Consider the following 23,400-nt stretch of genomic DNA (forward strand, 5'->3'; position numbering starts at 1 on the left):
AGAATCCTGAAACGTTGATCCCTACCCCTCAGGTGAAATCTCATAAGCAGTCAAGCATGTTTTCGTTAAGGAAACTTTTACGCTATGTAAGAAACCTCTTCCTCTACTAGAATTAGGCATTCCAACTAGAGCAGCCAGTGGGCAAACAGCGCAGGACAGACCAAGCTAAATGTTCCTTTAATTCAAAATTAATCCAGCTGGAAACATCCAGAATTTAGCACTCTAGTCATGGAAGCTACTATAAAGATATTTTTGCAGCCTCTCCCACAGACTGCGTAGTTTCCAGGGGCACCAATTACAGAGGGGTTTCAGAGCATATCAGCCATGCTCCCAGTGATTGACACCCACATTCGAGGGTTAAGAAGACCACTTTCTCATGAGCACCTTGCTTCGCTGCTTTCCAAACAACAGCTTAAAGCTCTGACGTTCTCTTTAAGTCCCAATGGTTATCAGAAATAAATCACAGATGTTCATTGAGTTTATAAAAATTGTCTGTAGCTAAATTTTACCTGCAACAAATATGAAAAGTATTATTACTATAGAAATTACTATAGAAATTATTACTATAGAAAACTAATGATGATATACTAACCTCCAATGGGTGCCATTGCATAACTACCATGCACAGAAAGTAACAACTGAAACTGCCCATGAATTCAAAGCACAAGTTTGCAAAGCCCACAGGAATATTTCTAAACCTTACAGGCTGAAATTATTTCCTAAACCTTCCCCTGCAGAAAAATGCAGTAGGAAAAAACCGAGGCTGCCGGGCGTGGTGGCGCACGCCTTTAATCCCAGCACTCGGGAGGCAGAGGTAGGAGGATTGCCGAGAGTTCGAGGCCACCCTGAGACTACATAGTGAATTCCAGGTCAGCCTGGGTTAGAGTGAGACCCTACCTCGCAAAAAAAAATTAAGAAAGAAAAAGGAAAAAACCGAGGCTGTCGGGTCTCCGTGGCTGAGTATTCAAGGAACCTCGCCTCCTTTCCCCTTAACCCAGCATGAGAAAAGGAACAGGGTAGGGGATGGGTGAGCTGGCCCACCCGTGCACAGAATAGATCTTATAGCTCACACGTAGAGAGGTTAAATCCAGAAAGGTTACTTACTGTGAACATTAGAAGAGTGGACTAGAGAAAAAGAAAGCATCCTGGCACAGTGACTTTTCACTGGCGAGCAGTGCCGTGAGACGCGCGGGGCACACAGGAACACCTGGGTGGACAGGGCGCTATCCTTGCTCTCGAGGAACCAGCAGCGGGTGGGGGGGAGGACTGTTATGCAACGAAATATAAAGGCGCGTGTTAAACAGTGACAGTGAGATAGATAGGACCTCAGGCCGTAGGACCTGCGGCTTTCAAAGCGCCCTGCTGCTGGCAACCTATAACGTACTCTCTCCTCTTTGGAGGGGTGGAATGAGATGGGAAATTATGCTTCTAGTTCAAGGGCTGGATTATTATACATTCGGTTTTCTAAACAGTTACAACCACACAACTCCCCTCCTATTCAACCAATCCCATTAGTACAACATGTCTAGGATTGAGGCAGGAGAGAAAGACAGGATAATCAAGCCGGGCATGGTGGTGCACGCCTGTAATTCCAGCACTCGGGAGGCAGATGTAGGAGGATCACCGTGAGTTCAAGGCCAGTCTGGGCTAGAGCAAGACCCTACCTTGAGAAATGGAAAAGCCAAAAATTAAAAAAAAAAAAAAAAAGACAGGATAACCAAGGAGACATGAGACGGATAAGAGTCCTTCACTCCTGTGAATCTGGTTTGAGTCTCTCTTTTTAAAAATATTTTATTTATTTATTAGAGAGAAGGAGAGAGAGAGGGACAGAGAATGGATGCACCAGGGCCTCTAGCCACTGTAGACAAACTCCAGACGCATGCGCCATCTTGTCCATCTGGCTTACATGGGACCTGAAGAATCGAACCTGGGTCCTTAGGCTTCACAGGCAAGCACCTTAACTGCTAAGCCATCTCTCCAGCCCCTGGTTTTGGTTTGAGTCTCTCGATGGCCGAGAGTCAGGCAGGAGCTTTGACACAAGTGACCAAACCACTGTGAAGATCACATGATCCCCTCCCTGGGACATGTCTCAAATGCAGAGTGAGCGGATGCGCCAGGCTATGGTCCAGGTTGTTCAGCCCTGTGACCTCTCGCTTTAACGTCAACTCTCTTTCCCATACTGTAAACCTGTACACTGTACCTCACAAACCGCCTTACAGCCAGGTCACTTTTTAAATTTAATCTTTAAACTTAGGTATAAATTACATCCCATGAATAATGTGACATTGGAAGCCACTAACCCAAATCTACAACTGTAGTCAAGAGATTCCCTGGTGCTCCTTTCTTCATGCCGGCGGTGCCTGAGTCTCTCTGAGTGGGTCTCCCCTTCTCCTGACAAGCGCCAGCTCTGCTTCACACTGGGTCACCCTGACTTTCTCTTTGGCAAGTTAAGTCTCTGCAGGACCTGAGGAGAGGTTCTGGGGAGAGCACCTGAGGATGTCCAGCGGCCATCCCTGCACCTCCACTGCCGGGCTGGCCTGTGAGAGAGAGGGCAGCCAGTGTGCCCTGGGGAAAGGTGAAAGTGGCCCACCTGCCTGGTCCTGCTCTGCTCTCAGCCTGCTGGACACTGCTTTATTCACACTGCACTACCAGCAGACACTTCCGAAGCAAAGTTCAACAAGTCAACCCTAATTCTCTAAGAGAATGCATGGCTTTAAAAATTATAAGCATTCTGGGGGTGGGGAGGGAGGGAATCACCATGGGATATATTTTATAATCATGGAAAATGTTAATAAAAATTAAAAAAAAATTATAAGCATTCAAGCCGGGAGTGGTGGCGCACGCCTTTAATCCCAGCACTCAGGAGGCAGAGGTAGGAGGATCGCCATGAGTTTGAGGCCACCCTGAGACTCCATAGTGAATTTCAGGTCAGCCTGGACCAGAGTGAGACCCTACCTCGAAAAAACAAACAAACAAAAAAATTATAAGCATTCAGAGAGAGAGGCTGGGAAGATGGCTCAGTGGTTAAAGGTGGTGCTTGTTTACAAAGCCTGCTGGCCCAGATTCAATTCCCCAGATGCACAAAGTGGCGCATGGATCTAGAGTTTGTTGGAGGTGGGGAGAGGTCCTAAAGTGCTCTATTTCCTTGTTTCTCCCTCAAATATATCTAAAGTGCTCTATTTCCTTGTTTCTCCCTCAAATATATCTATATAGTGCTAGCTTCACACACATGAATGTGCAAACAAACAAATAAATACTTATTTGTTTTTTTAAGTATTTTATTTTTGTTTATTTGATAGAGAAGGAGAGAGAGAGAAAGAGAGAGAGAGAAGAGAGAGAGAGAGAGAATTGTGTGCCAGGGCCTCCAGCCACTGCAGATGAACTCCATATCCATGTGCCCCCTTGTACATCTGGCTAACATAAGTTCTGGGGAATTGAACCTGGGTCCATTGGTTTTGCAGGCAAACGCCTTAATTGCTAAGCCATCTCTCCAGCCCTTTTTTTGAGGGAGGGTCTCACTCTAGCTCCGGCTGACCTAGAATTCACTATGTAGTGTCAGGGTGGCCTTGAACTCACAGCGATCCTCCTACTTCTGCCTCCCAAGTGCTGGGATTAAAGATGTGCACCACCATGCCCGGCAAATAAAAATTATTTCTAAAACGTAAGCACATCAGCAGATCTTATGTAAACACTGAAACCTTGACCTTCCTGTAAAGCAGCACCTGCAAGACAGGAAGGAAGGAGCGCCATCATCGCTCGGAGCTCGGCTGACCGGGATACAACGCAGAGACGCACAGGAAATGACCCGTGAGCTGCTCAAGGGAGGCCTGGCCGACTGAATGGGGTTAACCGAGGACAGGAGGGGTGACTGCAGAGTCAGCCGAAGACCCCGGATGTGAGGGTGTGTCTTTGATAAAGGCTCAGAGCGTCGTGAATGCCGCCGAAGCACTCAGGCCATGCCCAGAGGCGGCAGAGCCAGAGTCTTCCTGAGCGTTACAACAGAGCCACAGTGATAGCAAAGGGCACAGCAGACCTGAAAGCCCAGCGATCTCTTCCAAACTGAAAATGGAAAGCTGACAGCTGCTGTGCCTAATGACCTTTCTCTTTTTTTCTTTCTTTGTACCTCTCTCCTTCCATCTTTCAAAATACACACATACACACACACAAACACACACACACACACACACACACACACACACACACACACATGCTGTAATCCCAGCACCCAGGAAGTGGAGGCAGGAGAATCAAGAGCTCAAAGTCATCATCGGGATATATTGAGTTTGAGAGCAACATGAGATCCACTGAAATAAAGAGGGAGGGAGGGAAACAAAGAAACGAAATGAGAAGAAACGAAAGAAGGGGGGGGGAATGGGCACACCCCAGCTGTAAACAAATTCCAGATGCATGTGCCACTTTGTGCATTTGACTTTACGTCGGTACTTGGGAATCAAACCTGGACTGGTAAGTTTTGCAAATATCCTCTAACCACTGTGTCATCTCTCCTGCCCCTAAAGCCACTCTTTGCAGGGAAGCACCTTACCCACTAAGCTATTTCTCCAGCCCGCGAGCAACTCTTTTTACCTAGTAATGCTGTCAGGGGCAGGTATTTCAAAATTGTCTTTTTATTTTTTAAATATTTTATTAGAGAGAGGAGGGAGACAGATAGTATGGGCATGTCAGAGTCTCTTGCCTCTGCAAACAAACTCTAGACACAGGTGTCCTTCCCTTTGTATGTCTGGCTTTATGTGGGTACTGGGGAATGGAACCCAGGCCATCAGGCTTTGCAATCAAGTAAGTGCCTTTAACCACTGAGCCATCTCACCAGTCCCCAAAATTCTTTTCTGTTGCGCAACATCAACCCGGTCTTTCATGGCAGAGGTTTTAACTGCAGCCTTCCTTGACGGGTTCTGGGGAGCTTTTATTTCTCATTTAAACACACAGCTCAGCTGCAAAGGAAAACTTCCCGGGCCACATCAAAGTAACTGCGCCGCAGTTACATGTCCACTCACGATGCTCATGACGGAGCCTTGACTCTCTGTTCACTACCGAGTGCCTTTTCCTGTCCTTAGAGGAAAGCCAACAAAAAACTGAAACCGATCCCACTTAAAAACCAACGTAGATGATGACACCGGGGGTGGGGGGGGGAGAAGGGCATGATGACAAATCCTTGCTAAAGTAATTTTGTTTGGAAGATGTCATGTGCAAGAAATGCACATCCACCGCTGCCCCTCTCCCCAGCAACCACAGCTGCACAGGTTGACCTGAATGCGGGCCAAGACTCCGCCTTCCCGCTGCTGCTCTTCCCCATGGCGGACCAGAGGTTTCCCTCAAAGGATGCCACCGTGTGGTCACATTACAGAAGTAATTTATTTGCAAGCAGAAAGAGAAAAAGAGAGGGAGAGAAAGAGAGACAGAGGCTGAGAAAGAATGGGCACGCCAGAGCCTCTTGGTGCTTGCAGATGAACTCCAGATGCATGTGCCACTTTGTACATCTGGCTTTATGTAGGTACTGGGGAACTGAACCCAGACTGGCAGATTTTGCGAGCAAGTGCCTTCAACGGCTGAGCTATCTCCCCAGCTCAAATTAGTATTTTAGATTCAATGTGATAGAAAAACCAGAATGAAAAGTAGCATGGTCCATTGAATGTTGCAGCCAAGAAACAAAGCTATGTCTGGGTCCCATTCCTAACTCCAACTAAAATGAATATACATTAATTATTTTAACAATTTTTTAAATATTTTATTTATCTATTTTATGTATTTATTTGAGACAGAGAGAAGGAGAGAAAGAGAGATAAAGAGAGAGTGAGAATGGGTGCGCCAGGGCCTCCAGCCACTGCAAACAAACTCCAGATGCATGCACCACCATGTGCATCTGGCTTATGTGGGACCTGGAGAATCGAACCTGAGTCCTCAGGCTTTGCAGAAATACACCCTAACCACTAAGCCATCTCACTGGCCCTTTTTATTTTATTTATCTTTTTGAGGTAGGGTCTCACTGCAGCTCAGGCTGACCTGGGACACATTTTGTAGTCCCAGGCTGGCCTCCTAATTCAGTCTACCATGTGCTGTGATTGAAGGCGTGTACCACCACACCCAGCCTGCCTTTATTTTTCTTCTGCTAATTACTTAATTTGCTTATTGGTCAAATAAGTAATGAAATGACAACAATCAGAACTTTTTTTTTTTCAAGGTAGGGTCTTGCTCTAGCTCAGACTGAATTTACTATGTAGCCTCAGGGTGGCCTCAAACTCAGCAATCCTCCAACCTCTGCTTCCAGAGTGCTGGGATTAAAGGTGTGTGTCAGCATGCCTGGCTTGAAGTTTGATCTGTACTAACCAAAGATCAAGAAGGCTAGAAGGGAACCAGGTGTAATAAAGAGGCAACGATGAGGTCAGCATTAGAGTTTCTACCCAGAAAAAAGTTATAACTCACTGTCCCCTCAACCCTGCATGCCTCCAAAATAGACCAACCTCACATATTCATCTCATTTGTCAGTGCTATGGCTTGGATTTCGCATTCTTTCTTTCTTTCTTCTTCTTTTTTTTTTTTTTTTAGGCTGGATAATTCAGTTCTAAGAGTTTAAAACTACAAGTCCAAGGGGTCTTATTAGTGAAAGGGAGTTTTAAATAAGCAGTCCAACAGGCAAAATAGAAGTCATTCAACTCTGGCTAGCACTGGCTTTGCTATAGAAGAGGAATTTGCAGGCTGGAGAGATGGCTCAGCAGTTAAAAGCACCTGCATGAAAGCCTGATGGCCTGGGTTCAATTCCCCAGTACCTACGTAAAGTCAGATCCGCAAAGTGGTGCATGCATCCGGATTTTGTTTGCAGTGGCAGGAGGTCCAGGCGTACCCATACTCACTCTCTCTCTCCTTACAAATGAATGACAAATATCTTTTGTTAAAATAAAGAATAATAATGTAGGGCTGGAGAGATGGCTTAGCGGTTAAACACTTGCCTGTGAAGCCTAAGGACCCCGCGGTTCTAGGCTCGATTCCCCAGGACCCATGTGAGCCAGATGCACAAGGTGCTGCATGTATTTGGAGTTTGGCTGGAGGCCCTGATACACTCATTCTCTCTCTCTGCCTCTTTCTCTCTCTGTCTCAATAAACAAATAAAAATAAATCAAAAAAAGGATAATAATGCGCTTTGGTGAGACTGGATACAGTGAACACAAATGCCGAGCTGGCTGCTCTACAGATGGTATTCAACTAGTGCTTTACTATCAATGAGGAAACACAGCACAAAACGAGTCCCCACCGCTTGAGGCGAAGATGCTGCATTCAAAATAAGCTGCTAGGAAATGTGTCACTAGGAAGTCCTAGCACAGGACGTGAGGAAGAAAGCCCCCTCCGAGGGGAGCCGCCAGTAGAATCGCTGCTTCTCACAGGGAAACATGCCTACAGGCCTCTGCGACAGCCAGTTAAGGACACAGCTCCCTCCACCTGCTCCCAAAGCTGTTAGCTCACCTTGATCCGGGGAGGGGCTCAGCCGCAGTTTTAGCAAATCCAAGGAGTACTCTGACGTCTCTAAGGTGACCCGTGTCCCTTATGCTCACACACAGAGAAGGCAGTGCCTGAACCATGGAGCCATCGCTCCAGTCCCACCAGCTGCTTTGGATTGATCGGGGTTTTGTCTCAGCACCCTCAAAACTCCCAACCGCGAGCTGGAGAGATGGCTTAGTGGTTAGGCACTTGCCTATGAAGCCTAAGGACCCCGGTTCGGGGCTCTATTCCCCAGGACCCACGTTAGCCAGACGCACAAAGGGGCGCACGTGTCTGGAGTTCATTTGCAGTGGCTGGAGGCCCTGGGGCGCCCATTCTCTCTCTCTCTCTCTCTCTCTCTCTCTCTCTTTCTCTCTCTCTCTCTGCCTCTTTCTCTGCCTATTGCTCTCAAAAAAAAAACAAAAAAACTCGCAACCACTTTCTAAGTCATTGGTGTGTACTGAGTTTCCTATTATTTCCATCTCTGCCCAGACACTCAAGATAAATATACAGAAACAGACTTACAAAGTTACCATAATTTATGAACTATCAGCAAAATCTATCCCAAGGAGTACCTATGAATTATTTCATGAAAGAAATATCCGAGTAGCCATCAGACATCAGCATTACACCCAGGCCCTGGGGCTGCACTTGGGGAACTGTCTGCGCTTCAACGTCACACAAGTCTTCCTGTTCCCGTGCCGAGTGTCAGCTGCACAAACTGCTGATCATGAGGCTACAGCTGCCAAGTGTTAGGGCACCACATCCCCAGAACAACCACACCAGCTTACTTACAACGCCAGCACCCCAAGATGGATTTACAGTATGGAGTGGATCTCCTCAGAGCCAGACTCAACTCTGGGTAGACAGGAACATTTAATGGCAGTCCGGATCAGGATATGGGTTAAGAGTACATTAACCCTTTTCTGGTAGGGAGTCAGCCAGGGTCAGAGGCCCATGGAAACACGGACGCCACCTTGCCTGCTCTGGCAAGACTAGAACTCCTGTCTGTTCTAGTCTCACCCAAGACGGCTGCAAGCACCAACTGCTCAGCAACTGCTTCTTCGTCCTCTTTATCTGGGCTTAGCACAGGCTGGCCCTTCCCGAGTGAGTCTCCAACCAAGCCCTTCCACACCTGAGTCAGCTGACGGGGCTCACTGTGATCTAGCACAGGCTGGCCCTTCCCGAGTGAGTCTCCAACCAAGCCCTTCCACACCTGAGTCGGCTGACGGGGCTCTCTGTGATCTAGCACAGGCTGGCCCTTCCTGAGTGAGTCTCCAACCAGGCTCCTCCACACCTGAGTCGGCTGATGGGGCTCACTGTGATCGGTTGCTGGACTCATATACATGGGCCTGAGCCACACGTGGGAGCTCTCTTGGCCCGGGGCCCCTTACCCTTCTTAGGCCCTGTGTGAGAGGATCTTCTGGGAGCGGGAGGATTTCTCTGCCTGGACACGTTCCTGCCCTACGTTGGTGCGTGAGCCCTTTCCCAGTTTCTTCCCCAGAGACCTCACTCTATGTGAGGGGGAAAATTACTTTTGGCTTGGGCTTTCCCTCCTAATTTTCCCTAAAATAAATCTCATGATTCATAATTTATTGTCTGAACCTGAAGTTGTGGTTCACTGGCCTGAGGTTTCCTCCACCTTTATGGATATCTAATAACTCCTAGGATTCCAGTCCCTCATCATTAATGTTTAGCTTTAAAACCTGTCATTGGGTTGGAGAGATAGCTTAACAGTTCAGGCACTTGCCTGCAAAACCAAAGGACCCAAGTTTGATTCCCCAGGACCCACTAAACCAGATGCACAAGGTAATACATGCATCTGGAGTTCATACGCAGTGGCTGAAGGCCCTGGCATGCCCATTCTCTCTTTCTCTATCTGCCTCTCTCTCAAATAAATAAGTAAAATAAAAATTATTAAAAATATTTTTTAAAAACCTGCCATTATTGAAATTTCTATGACTATTATTTTCTGAATTAATCAAAAGGATAGGACTATAGTCATGCACACATAGACTATCAACTCTCACAAGACAGTGTATTTTTGAAAACATGGTAAAATACATGATTATAAATTTCTCATTTTAATAACACTGATTTTATACTTATATTTTAAGAAAGCTATGTAAAAAACACAACAAAACTGATTACAACCTGAAATTCTTTCCCACAAAAACAGTGCTCTAGTTAATACCTGAGTTTGGAGCCTACTTCTGGCAGAAAGCCTTTTTACATTGCAAGCATACCAAAAAAAAAAAAAAAAAAAAGTCAAAATAATTAAAAGATGGTATTAGTGATCAATCGATTTGCCTTTCAGGTGCGGAATACTAAACTGTTTGTGACGGGCCACATTATTTTCTTAACTCTCATGGTGGTTCCTAAGGGTGCTCACACCTGACGGGCAGGGGAGCTGCTGGGGAACACGAACTCACATACAACAGTCACTCCCCTCAAGTGTGTAACTCAGTAGTCACAACTGGGTGCAGCTGTCAAGAGGCTCGGGTTTCAGGACATTTTCATCGCCCTCTACAGCTGTGAGCCTAGTATGGCAATACCCCCCATTTCTCCCACATCCCTACCCCCAGGCACAAAAGAGCACACAGATCATACACTATGTGCTCTTTTGTGCCTGGCTTATTTCACTCAAGTGTATTTTCAAGGTTCAACCATGGTGTAGCATGTAGCATGTACCACTTTATGTCCTCAAAACACAGGAGCCCCATTTTGCTTCAAACAAAAACAACCCTGAGGCAGTAAGATGGAAGGACAGGCTCTGATTCTCTGTGAACACAAAAAAGTTCACTGCATGTCCACGGAGACGTGTAAAACACCGTGAATTATACATAAGCTTATGGCTATCTATCTACATAATTTTAAAATAGTTTATTTATTTGAGAGAGAGAGGGGCAGATACAGAGAAAATGGGTGCGCCAGGTCCTCTAGCCACTGCAAATGAACTCCACACGCGTGTGCCACTATGTGCATCTGGCTTTACTGGGTACTGGGGAATCGAACCTGGTTTCTTTGGCTCTGCCAGCAAGCATCTTAACCGCTAAGCCATCTCTCCAGCTCCTTGTATTTTAAAATACACTAGCTTACACATCTATGAACATAAGTAATACAGTTACAATCTAAGTTTTGTCTCATATAAAAATATAGCCTATGGCACTTTTAGACTCGATGCTTTTCAAAAAATAAGAAGAAAGCTGGGCATGGTGGCGCATGCCTTTAATCTCAGTACTTTGGAGGCAGAGGTACGAGGATTGCCATGAGTTCAAGGCCACCCTAAGACTGCAGAGTGAATTCCAGGTCAGCCTGAGCTAAAGCAAGACCCTACCTTGAAAAAACCAAGAAAAGAAAAAGAGCTGGGAACATGGCTCTGTAGAAGAGAGCTTGCCTAGCATGCATGAGTCTCTAACTGCCATCCCCTGCCCATAGAGAGGAGTGTCGGGTGCTGGGGAGAGGCCTGCGTGGGTAGGAACACATGCTTAGTACACAAACAGGACCTGAATTTGATCACCAGTACCCACATGAAGAGCTGGGAGCGGCCACATGTCTGTAACCCCAGCACTGATGTGAGGAGAGACAGAGACAGGAGGATCCCTGGGGCTCACTGGTCAGCAGTCTCATCAAAACTGGCAAGCTCAGCCAGACGTGGTGGCGCACGCTTTTAATCCTAGCACTTGGGAGGCAGAGGTAGGAGGATCGCTGTGAGTTCAAGGCCACCCTGAGACTATATAGTGAATTCCAGGTCAGCCTGAGCTAGAGTGAATCCCTACCTGGGGGGGCTGGTGAGGGAGGGAAGGCAAGCTCCAGGTTGGGAGACAGATTGTCTCAAGAAAGTAAGCTGGGGGTTGGAGAGATGGGTTAGCGGTTAAGCACTTGCCTGTGAAACCTAAGGACCCCGGTTCAAGGCTCGATTCCCCAGGACCCACGTTAGTCAGATGCACAAGGGGGCGTATGTATGTGTCTGGAGTTCGTTTGCAGTGGCTGGAGGCCCTGGCGTGCCCATTCTCTCTCTCTCTCTCTCTCTCTGCCTCTTTCTCTCTCTGTCTGTTGCTCTCAAATAAATAAATAAAATTTTAAAAAATTATTTAAAAACAAGGAGAGAAAGCTGGATGAGCAATTGAGGGCACTCAATTTCTTCCACATGTGACTCCACAAGCCACGTGCTTCTGTGCACACGCAAGCACGCACCACATACTCTCTTAAACATACTTCACAAACACACTAGAAAAAGATTTCTTCTTTTCTTATGTGTAGCCCAGGCTGGCCTCGAACTCCTGATCCTTTTGCCTCTGCCTCTTCAGTGATATCCTACCAGCGTGCGGCACCACAACCGCATAGAAAAAAATTTTTAAAGGAGACAGGCTGGTTATTAATTGTTTTCTTCTATGCTGATCTGATTTTCTACCTGTCAGAATGACAACAGCAACCAATTACTAACTATAACTAATATCTCTGTATTGTACAGTCTTTTTTTCTTAGGTATATAATAAATTGTTTAGGGTAAGAACACATTACATGTCCTAAAGTAACTTCGGTGTTTAGTCATACATAAAATATGACTTGTTTTTATTGTAATGTCAAAAAGTAAAGAGTTTTGCCGGGCGTGGTGGCGCACGCCTTTAATCCCAGCACTCGAGAGGCAGAGGTAGGTGGATCACCATGAGTTCAAGGCCACCCTGAGACTACAGTGGGTTGTAGGTCAGCCTGGGCTAGAGTGAGACCCTACCTCAAAAAAACAAACAAACAAACAAACAAACAAATAAATAAATAAAGAGTTTCATTTAAAGTTTATGAAATTATTTTCAAAAGTCTCCCTGAAAAGGCCCTTTTTGGCACTCGAGGACACTCCCTCTCTAAGACAGGGTGCAGGAACGTTGCTGTCAAACTGATGAGAAACATCAGCGCCTCACTGCGTGTGTGTAATGCTTCTGACCCTTTGTTGGTGAGGATGATCTGTCGGCATGACTGTGTATCCACTGCAAGCAGTAATCTCTAAGGATGATGTGTCGGCATGTCTGTGTGTCCACCTTAAGCAGTAATGTGGATGGACACAGCCTGGGCTGGGAAAATCAAGGCTGGGTCGCTTAAAAAAAGTCAAGTGGCAAATGTGACCTAGAAGGAAGCACTCCTCAGCCAGCCAGATATGCTTATTGTAATCAAACATTGTTGCTCTTAAATCAGAAATAATGACTTTAGGGGCTGGAGAGATGGCTAAGCAGTTGAAGCGTTTCACTGCAAAGCCAAAGGACCTTGGTTCAATTCCCTAGGACCCACGTGAGCCAGATGTACAAGGTGGCTCATGCGTATGTAGTTCATTTACAGTGGCTGGAGGCCCTGGCATGCACATTCTTTTCCTCTCTCTCTCTCTGACTCTTTTCCTTTCACTCACTCAAACATATATATTTGGTTTTTCAAGGTAAGGTTTCCCTCTAGCTCAGTGACCTGGAATCCACTACGTAGTTTCAGGGTTGCCTCGAACTCATCGTGATCCTCCTACCTCTGCCTCCCAAGTGCTGGGATTAAAGGCATGCACCACCTCACCTGGCTTATAAATAATTTTTTTAAAAAAGAGGGGGGCTGGAGAGATGGTTTAGCAGTTAAGGCGTTTGCCTGCAAAGCCAAAGGATCCCAGTTCGATTCTCCAGGACCCACATAAGCCAGAAGCACAAGGGGGTGCATGCATCTGGAGTTCATGTGCAGTGGCTAGAGGCCTTGGCATGCCCATTCTCTCCTTCTCTCTCTGCCTCTTGCTCTCTCTCAAATAAATAAATATTTGAAAGAAAGAAAGAGGGCCGGGTATGGTGGTACACACCTTTAATCCCAGCACTTGGGAGGCAGAGGTAAGAGGATCACCATGAGTTTGAAGCCACCCTGACATTACATAGTGAGTTCCAGGTCAGCCAGGACTAGAGCGAGACCCTACCTTGAAAAAAACAAGACAAGACAGCAAGCAAGCAAGCAAGCTGGAGAGATGGCTTCATGGTTAAGACAACTGCCTGCAAAGCCCAGGTTCAACCCCCAAGACCCATGTAAGCCAGATGCACAAGGTGGCACATGCGTATGGAGTTCATTTGCAGTGTCTGGAGGCCCTGGCATGCCCATTCTCTTTCTTTCTTTCTCTGCCTCACTCTCTCAAATAAATAACTTTTTTTTTTTTAAATAAAGAGGGTAATTAAAGAGGGCTGGAGAAATGGCTTAGTGGTGAAGGCACTTGCCAGCAAAGCCAAAGGACCAAGGTCCCATGTAAGCCAGATGCACAAGGGGCACACACATCTGCAGTCTGTTTGCAGTGGCTGGAGGCCCTGGCGTGCCCGTTCTCTCTCTCTCCCTCTCAAACAAATAGAGAAAAACAAAATAAAATAAAATAAGAAAGAATGTCTTTAGATGTGCCTGAAAATACTACCTGGAGAATTTCTACTGAATTATATTTGAAAAGAAGCTGTGTGTGTGTGTGTGTGTGTGTGTGTGTGTGTGTGTGTGTGTGTGTGTAAAACTAGGGATGGAACCCAGGGCCTGGCTGTGCTAAGTAAATACCCCATCATACTAAGCATGTATCTCCCCAGCCCAAAATCTTATAATATAAACTAAATTACTAATGTATGGTTTATATTTAGGAAAACAGGAATAAAAACCATTAAGCATAATAACTCCCTAATGGGGAATAGCCAGAGGTGATAAGCTTTAAAAAAAATAAATAAATAAAACACTTCAGGGCCTTCAGAGGAGGCTCAGTGGTTCAAGGCACTTGCCTACAAGCCTGCCAGCCACAGTTTGACTTTCCAACACCCACATCAAAGGCGATGCAAAGTGGCACATGGGTCTGTAACCCCAACACTCTACAACGGCGGGAAGTGGAGCCAGGAGGGCCGGGGAGCTAGCAGGTGAGCAAGAAACAAAGCAGCAAAAAGAAAGCTGTAGAGAAGCTCCTGTCTCAAGCGGAGTGGAGGGAGAAGGCAAGCACCGCTAGGTTGTTTTCAGTCCTGCACATGTGTGCCGTGGCACATACATGCCCATGCCCACACGAACATCCGAAACGTACACATACATACAGATACACACATAGTAAAAAATAGTATGGCAGGAGAGAGAACTCTGAATCATAATATTTTTAAGACAACCCATTTCCTGGGTCCCATGCGGTCAACAATTGCTACTCTAGGACAGAATAGAAAATAGAACTTTCTGGAACTTGTATTTCTATATCTTGCATGCTAACCAACAGCTTGAAGTGGTTAGGGAGCTCCGAAGCAGAAGTAGCATGACTGAGGGGCCGAATGTTTGCTTTTTAACTTAAACAGACACATGTGATTAAAGGCTACCATATTAGACAGTACAAATCCCCCTGTTTTTGTTTTTTCGAGGTAGGGTCTCACTCTAGCCCAGGCTGACCTGGAGTTCACTGTGTAGTCTCAGGGTGGCCTCCAACCCATAGCGATCCTCCTACCTCTGCCTCCTAAGTGCTGGGATTAAAGACGTGCGCAACCATGCCCAACAACAGTACAAATCTTGATGGTAAAAGGCACCATACTGTAAAAGGAAGGTACCACTAATGTTCCAGAAATTTCAAAACGTAAACGAGAAGATGGGAAGTTAATGGGAAGCAACAGGAGAAAACCAGCTTTAAATTTGGTCTCCAAGACTTGCAAACAAGCCTTCTAGGTGGATGTAGCCCTCATCTCTCTCTCTCTACACCTGAGAACCTAGGGACACAGGCAGTTAACTTGCTGAAACAAAAATGAATCTTGGGTTGCAGAGATGGCTTAGCGGTTACAGCACTTGCCTGCAAAGCCAAAGGACTCAGGTTTGATTCCCTAGGGCCCACATAAGCCAGATGGCCCACGGTGGCACATGCATCTGGAGTTCATTTGCAACAGCTGGAGGCCCTGGTGCACCCATTCTCTCTTATCTGCCTCTTTCCTTCGTGCACACTCTCTCAAATAAATAACAAAAAAATTTTTTTAAAGTGAATTTTTGGGGTGGAGAGATGGCTTAGCGGTTAAGGCACATGCCTATGAAGCCTAGGGACCCCAGTTCAATTCTCCAGGTCCCAAGTAAGCCAGATGCACATGGTGGCGCATGCATCTGGAGTTCATTTGCAGTGGTTGGAGACCCTGGTGTACCCATTCTCCCTCTCCCTCTCTTTCTGTCTCTAATAAATTAACAAAAATTTTAAAATCATTAAAAAAAAGAATCTTCACGGGCTGATGAGAGGGGTTGGTGGTTAAAGGCACTTCCTTGAAAAGCCGGATGGCCTGGGTTTGTTTCCCCAGTACCCACGTAAAGCCAGATGCACAAAGCAGCACAGCTGTCTGCAGTGGCCGTAGTTCTGAAGCACCCATACATACTCACAAACATACATACATACGTACATACATACATACTCTCTGCTTTCAGATACAAGTAATATTTGAAAAACTGCATCTTCAGATTGAAATCCAGCAACTAGTACCTGTCTTCCATGTCACAGACATACCCTGAGTAGCTTTCAGGTACATCTTACACATCAAGCTGCAACAGTGTTTACTGGCTGTCCCCTACAGAGACAGGTAAGCTCCAGTGTTTCACTACCTTTCACAGCCACCTATTACCACCACCTGTTATCTTTCGGCATATTGAGATGCTGCACTGAGTACCTGCTGAGCTTGGTACAGAAGAGAGTATGGGAGGGAGGCGTAAATACAGACAAGAATGTCCATTCCAATGAAAGCATGGTGTAACATGCTTTTGTCCCCTGATTCATTAAGCATCTATATTTGAGTTTTACAAACAAGTGGAAAGTTTCGTGAGATTTCGAAGAATCAGTAAATAAACTTGGGATTGTGCACAGCTCATCAATGGGTCTGAGTTGTCTTTTTTTACAGATCTTGTACTGAACGGGTCATGCCACACTAAAACCTTCAGCCTCGTATGTCTACCTTCAAGTGCAGAGGACACACCTGTTAGTGGGCGAGCTGCGACCTGATGCTGACGGTGACGCTTAGTAACCGGCCATCACGGGCTGTCGTCGTCTCACAGGTTAATAAATCATACTCGTTCCATCCAGAACGGCAAAATAAAAAATAACTAAATCAGGAAGAAGAAAATGGCTAGAAGATAAATAGAAGACTGCGCAGAGAGAAGACGAGGACTGTATTTCAGGTACAAGAAACAGCAAGGCCAGCAGCAAAGCACTCTGGGGAAACTGCCAGGGGTGTCAAACGGCTGGGTCACACAGCACACGCAGGAGACCGGAAAAATAACCAGCTGCATCCTGAGGCCAACAATTAGGATTTTATTTGGGAGGTCCCCACACCAGTGGGAGCTTTTGGGCAGGTTAAGTGTGTTCAGACGGAACGATACTATTAATAATGACAGAGCCACAACTGTACTCATATTCTTATGTGCCGGGGACAATTCCAAGTAGCTTACGTGCATTTATCCACTTAGCTCTACGTTGGCCTTACAAGTCAGTTTGTAAGAAACAAGGGCATTGGGCTGGAGAGATGGCTTAGCGGTTAAGTGCTTGCCTATGAAGCCTAAGGACCCCGGTTCGAGGCTCGGTTCCCCAGGTCCCACGTAAGCCAGATGCACAAGGGGGTGCACGCATCTGGAGTTCGTTTGCAGAGGCTGGAAGCCCTGGCGCGCCCATTCTCTCTCTCTCCCTCTATCTGTCTTTCTCTCTGTGTCTGTCGCTCTCAAATAAATAAATAAATAAAATTAAAAAAAAAAAAAGAAACAAGGGCATCAAGAACACTTGTCTCAGTTCAAATCCAGGCAGTGCAGCTCTAGGGACCACATGATCTTACTCTGGACAAAATACTCCAGTAACCTGTAGAGGATGCATTCATCATGGTCGGACCTAGGGGACAGTGGTAAAGCCACTCAAGTAGTCCCTGAAGTAACCTCACGGTGGCTGCGGTTGCCCGCACAGGATCCGTACGATGCTGGGCGCATCAACATGTTATTGGGGGCGACAGGAGGGTTAAAAAATAAAAAAAGACATCAAAACAGAAGAGGGGCTAGTTTGGAAAGAAGGGCTTCCATGAGAGAGGTAAGGGCGAAGAGAAACAAAAGAAAATAACGGGAGGAGATTCTGATCAAAATGTCCATATATGAAAAGTCAACTAAAAAGGGTTTAAAGAGACAACGAAGGACCCTGTGGGGGCAAGGACAGAGGAAATGAGAATTTCAGTTACATTTACTGAGGAAAAAGAAATCAAGTGCTATGCCACGATGAGGGACATCATGCCCGCAGAGGGTAATGCCTCCCCGGTTTTGAGCTTTGGAGGCGCAAAGAGAGTGAGTGCCAGACAGTAAGACCAGAGGAAAGGTTCACAGTTGCTCTCCTATTACCATGATTGTTTGCAGCAACCTGGAAGAGAAAACAGGCGGATTAAGCTTGAGGCGCAGACTGAGGAGTTCCGGGGTCCCGTGGTGTGGCCACTGCTATGCAGCATCAAGGAAGTGCGGGGAGCAAAAGCACGGGAGCAGAGGGATCGACACGGAAGCCGTGGCGGGTGAGGAAGGGCGGGAGACCCCGAGAGCAGGCACGAAGCGGGGAGGGGCGTCGGCAGAGATGCGGCTGCGAGGTCAAGGCAGAAGGACAGAAGGACGGGAAAGGCGGCTGGAGCTGGTGGTGGGTGCTAGCTTCGTTCGCTTTCTGTTTTGTGGATGGCAGTCATGCGACTTTTCCCCCTCAGGTGCTGGGGACAGAAACCAGGACATATCACGGAGCTCCCTCCCTAACCCCTTGGGGATGGGTGACCGCTGAAGTGCAGAAGGGGCAGTTTTAGCGGAGTGGTGACGTCCGAAGGCAGCTCTGGTGTTAAGAGGAGAGAGGAGCAGACAGCAGGCAAGGGCCGGCCGTGGCGGCGCACACCTTTAGCACCAGTAGTGAATGCCAGGGCAGCCTGAGCTACAGTGAGAACCGCCCACCTCCAAAACCCAAACAGGAAAAAAAGGAGGCAGGTGAGGAAACAGTCATATGAAGGTACTCCAAACATCTGGCTTTACAGGAGTAGAGAGATCAATGCCCACAACATGACAGGAGCTCAAGAGAAATGTTTTCTTATGATTTGTAAGTGATTGTAAGGAAACCTTGGGAGTCAGAAAAGCTGGAAAAGTGCAGAGCTTTCCAAAGAAGCCAGCTTTAGACCTACAGAGGAACACATCTTCTGGAGACCAGAGCAAGGTACCCCAGCCTGGGCACTTCTGACAGGGTTCTTGACCAAGGACTGGGACTCCCCTGTGGAATGGAGGACACATCCACGCCCTCAGAAATGCACTAGGTGACAGCTGCACCCTGATCTCAGTTGTGACAACCAAATCCCCTGAGGGGAGCGGAGGGGAGGGAAAATGTCATGGGGAGAACAAAAAAATACCTTTGGCTGAGCACCAAGGGAGCCAGGGGGACGTTCAAAGCGTCATCCCATTCACAAGCCGCACCTGGGAGGGCAGGCTGCGTGTCCGTGATGAGTGGAAAGCCTTGCAGTGATTCAGGGCCGGCTGGGAGGCACCTGTCACCACCTCAAAGCTGAGTATTACTAGGCTAGGCTTGAAAGGGAGATGTATGAGATGTATTTTCTCTTGTGGGCCTTCCAGAAGACCATCCATAGAGGACCTGAGCCCGAGCCTGCACTAAGACCTGTATCAACTCTCTGAGACAACTTCAGGAAGGAGGCCATCCTGAAGCCTTCTGACTCTGAGAAGAACCATCCTGTTGTGTCAATTTTAAAACTTCAGAGCTAGAAAGATGGTTCAGAGCGGTGAAAGGAGCTTGCCTCGTAAAGCCTGTGGTCCAGGTTCAATACCCCAGTACCCATGTGAAGCCAGATGCACAGTGTGATGCATGTGTCTGCGGCTTATCTGTGTACCCAGACTCACTCTCTGTCTACTTGCAAATAAAAAAAATTTTTTTTTTTTTTTCTCCAAGGGAGGGTCTCACTCTAGCCCAGGCTGACCTGGAATTCACTATGGAGTCTCAGGGTGGCCTCGAACTCACAGCAATCCTCCTACCTCTGCCTCCCAAGTGCTGGGATTAAAGGCATGCGCCACCATGCCCGGCTCTAAATATATTTTTGTTTTTTATTTATTTATTTGAGAGAGAGAGAGACAGGGGAGACAAAGAGGCAGAGAGAAAGGGCATGCTAGGGCCTCCAGCCACTACAGACGAACTCCACATGCATGTGCCACCTTGTGCATCTGGCTTACATGAGTCCTGGAGAATTGAACCTGAGTTCTTTGGCTTTGCAGGCAAGCGCCTTAACCACTAATCCATCTCCTCAGCCCTAACAATAATTTTTAGAAGTTCAATCAATACTGATTTTTATTACAAGGTCAAAAAGTAAAAAGTAAGCTGCTATTTTAAATAAGCCACCCATCACCTTTCAAAATATTTTCATGCCAGCTTTCACATATTGCTGCTAATCTTCGTTAATATTTGTGCCTAGGGCTGGGGAGATGGCTCAATGATTAACAGCTCTTACTTGCAAAGCCTATTGGCCCGGGTTCAGTTCCCCAGTACCCACACAAACCTGGATGCACAAAGTGGCGCATGTGTCTAGAATCTGCTTACTGCCCAAGAGGCCCTGGCATGTGCTCTCTCTCTCTCCTTGCAAACGTATAATTAAATAAAAAATTTAAAAAATTAAAGGTATTTGTCCCATGGGGCATAGTGGTGTACATCTTTAATCCCAGAAGTTGCGAGGCAAAGGTAGGATGATCACCACGAGTTCGAGGCCAGCCTGTGACTACATAGTCAATTCCAGGTCAGCATAGACTACAGTGAGACCCTACCTCAAAAAAACCACAGGAAAAAAAAAAGCCTAAGTTTGTCCCCAGTATTTTGAAACAATTAGCATTTATACCTTGGGTTCTAAAGGTTTAAATACTGCACACTGTCAGAAACGACTAGCTGAATATCCTTGTTCTCTCCCGGATAAATAGTCCTCTCAACATTTCAGTGTAGGTTTTTAACAATCTTGCACAAGTGAACAGCACGATTTAGACAGTGGTACTCAGAAAAGTGAAAAGAGGAGAGCGGAAGCTGACACTTCTCCCAGCGTCTGCTAACCTACTTTCAAGAAGCGTCTTCAGGGGAACTTGTCTTGACTTAAAAATACAGTGGTCTGGGCTGGAGAGATGGCTTAGTGGTTAAGCGCTTGCCTGTGAAGCCTAAGGACCCCGGTTCGAGGCTCGGTTCCCCAGGTCCCACGTTAGCCAGATGCACAAGGGGGCGCACGCGTCTGGAGTTCGTTTGCAGAGGCTGGAAGCCCTGGCGCGCCCATTCTCTCTCTCCCCCTCTATCTGTCTTTCTCTCTGTGTCTGTCGCTCTCAAATAAATAAATAAATAATTAAAAAAAATGCAGTGCTCTGCCCCAGAAGCTGCCCTGTCTTGTTTTGCACAAACTCCTTGAAGTTCCTGAGCTTCACGAGCAGCTGACAATGCAATGTGCCCCAGCAGCATCTTCCTTGAAGAGACTAGATGCATCTGGACCCAGCCTGGACTAAGCTCAAATGCGCTAAAACCTCAATCCTACACTCAGGAGACCACAAGCCTCACCCGTGTTCAGAATCGGCCTGTGTCCGAGTTAGACGTCCCCATTACAGAGCCACACTTGCCATCACCAGGCTCACTACGGCTACACAGAACCCCATGGGCGCTACAATAATTTGCAGCTCAACCAAGCGCAGAAAAAGGGCTTCAGGACCTGAAGGCCCTTTGAAATGCAGAAAATTCAAGTAGGATTTACTTTCAGACCTGCTCTTTATTAACCAAAAGACAAAAAAAAAATCCACATTGGAATTGAGCATGGTGGCACTCGCCTTTAATCCCAGAGCTCCAGAGGATGAGGTGAGAGGATCACTATGAATCTGAAGCCACCCTGAGACTAAATAGTGAATTCTAGGCCAGCCTGGGCTACAGTGAGACCCTACCTTCGAAAAAGAAAAGGGAGAGGAGACCCATACTAGGAAGACAATTTGCATGTCATTCAAATGTATCTGCAATTTGACCTGCTTGAAGCCATTGGTATGGTGATCAAAGACTATTTTAGAAGAAGCTCACTCTGGGCTGGAGAGATGGCTCAGTGGTTAAGGCATTTGCCCACAAAGCCAAAGGTCCCCGGTTCGATTTCCCAAGACCCACGTAAGCCAGATGCACAAGGGGCACATGTATCTGGGGTTCATTTGCAGTGGCTACAGGCCCTGGCTTACCCATTCTCTCTGTGTCTGTCTCTCTGTCTCTCTCCTCTCTCTCTCTGCTTGCAAATAAATAAATAAAAAATTTTTAAAGGGTTCTGTCATCTGTTCTTTTTTTTTTTTTTTTTTTACCCTAAACCCATCTTTTTTTTTCTTTCCTTGAGGTAGGGTCTCTCTCTGGCCCAGGCTGACCTGGAATTCACTATAGTCTCAGGCTGGCCTTGAACTCAGAACAATCCTCCTACCTCTGCGATCAAGGACGTGCGCCACCACACCCAGCTCAGCCAAAACCCGCCTGTGAAATAATACCCAGGCATGCACACAAGTGAAGGAAAACATGGAAGGCCAACATATACACACTGTGCGTGATCAGCCACTGCTGAAGCTGTTCTGGTGTATCTCTTGCCTTAAAGGAAATGAAAGCTGCACATGACTGGGAAATCAACAAGGGGGTATATGCATAAAGAGCAATCATACTCAACAAATCTAAGAGTTTCAATCCAGGGTTCATATCTAAGCTACCAAAAGGAAAGCCAACCTTGTATCTAGTTGTCATTAGAACTGCTAAACTATCTTCAAGGCCAACGTGGGGAGAAAGGGATCTCACTAGACACTGAAATTAATGCAAGCGCTATGCTGGCCAGGGTCCAAAGTGCATAAATCCCACGTGGCTCTTACTGTCCTTGCTATAAACAAGATAGACCTACTCTCAGAGGCACCTGAGACCAGAAAGTCTATAAGGCAGTCATTTCCATGGCAGTGGGGTGTTTCATTCTAACATACTTGGATATTTAGATCTCATCATATACCCTTTGGGATAGCCACTATTTCATAAACATGAAAGCTAGAATTTGGATATCCCTTAGGTGTTAAATAAGGCTTGTGCTTTCCCTAAACAATCTTTGTATTAATCTCTTACAAGTATATTTCCTTTAGGAAATAATAAAAATGTACCAACCCTGATTGCACCCTCTTTTTAATGAATTTTCTTCCCCAAGTAATTCAATTAAAATAAATCCCCTTAATGTTTTCTTAAATAAGGGTTTTTTTTGTTTTTTTTTTTTTAATATACTTTATTTATTTATTTGTTTGAGAGAGAGAAAAAGGCAGAGAAAGAGGAAGAGAGACAGAGAGAATGGACACACCAGGGCCTCAAGCCACTGCAAATGAACTCCAGATGCATGTGCCTCCTTGTGCATCTGGCTTACATGGGATCTGGAGAGTTAAACCGGGATCCTTTGGCTTTGCCGGCAAGTGCCTTAACAGCTAAGCCACCACTCCAGCCCTTAAATAAGGTTTTTAAAATTAGAAAGAAAAATTATCTGTGTTCGAAAGTCATGTATAGGCATGTTGCTAAAAATGATTTTAAATTACTTCACTGACAAAGCTAAAGTCCACTTAACCAAAGAGGAAAAGAGGACAGCTGCTCTATTTAACACTCCATCAAGGATTCCCTTCTTATACATAGGTAAAGGTTAGGGCATTGTGACGCCTATAAAACGGAGAGCTAATAAATGCTGTTTATATTGTTGTTTGCTTAAAAATACACAAGGAAGCCTGGAACATGAACACGTGGTGATTAACCTGCTTGACTGCATCTCAAGATGAGTGACGGCAAGGAGAGATAGATGGTGACAGACACCTGTATGGAGTTCACCAACAAGGGGAACATAGTACTTTATGCACCATCATTTTAAAAACTAAGTGGACACTAAGGTAACTGCT

General features: G+C 46.2%; 1 protein-coding gene across 2 annotated transcripts in view; it reads right to left on the bottom strand.

The window, feature by feature from the left end:
• Positions 1 to 23,400, bottom strand: part of Scaf8 (SR-related CTD associated factor 8) — a 214,537-nt gene that overhangs the window by 74,820 nt on the left and 116,317 nt on the right. The gene's annotated exons all lie outside the window — the stretch shown is intronic.

Source organism: Jaculus jaculus, chromosome 9 (assembly GCF_020740685.1).
Source record: "Jaculus jaculus isolate mJacJac1 chromosome 9, mJacJac1.mat.Y.cur, whole genome shotgun sequence".
In the NCBI taxonomy this organism is placed as follows: Eukaryota; Metazoa; Chordata; class Mammalia; order Rodentia; family Dipodidae; genus Jaculus; species Jaculus jaculus.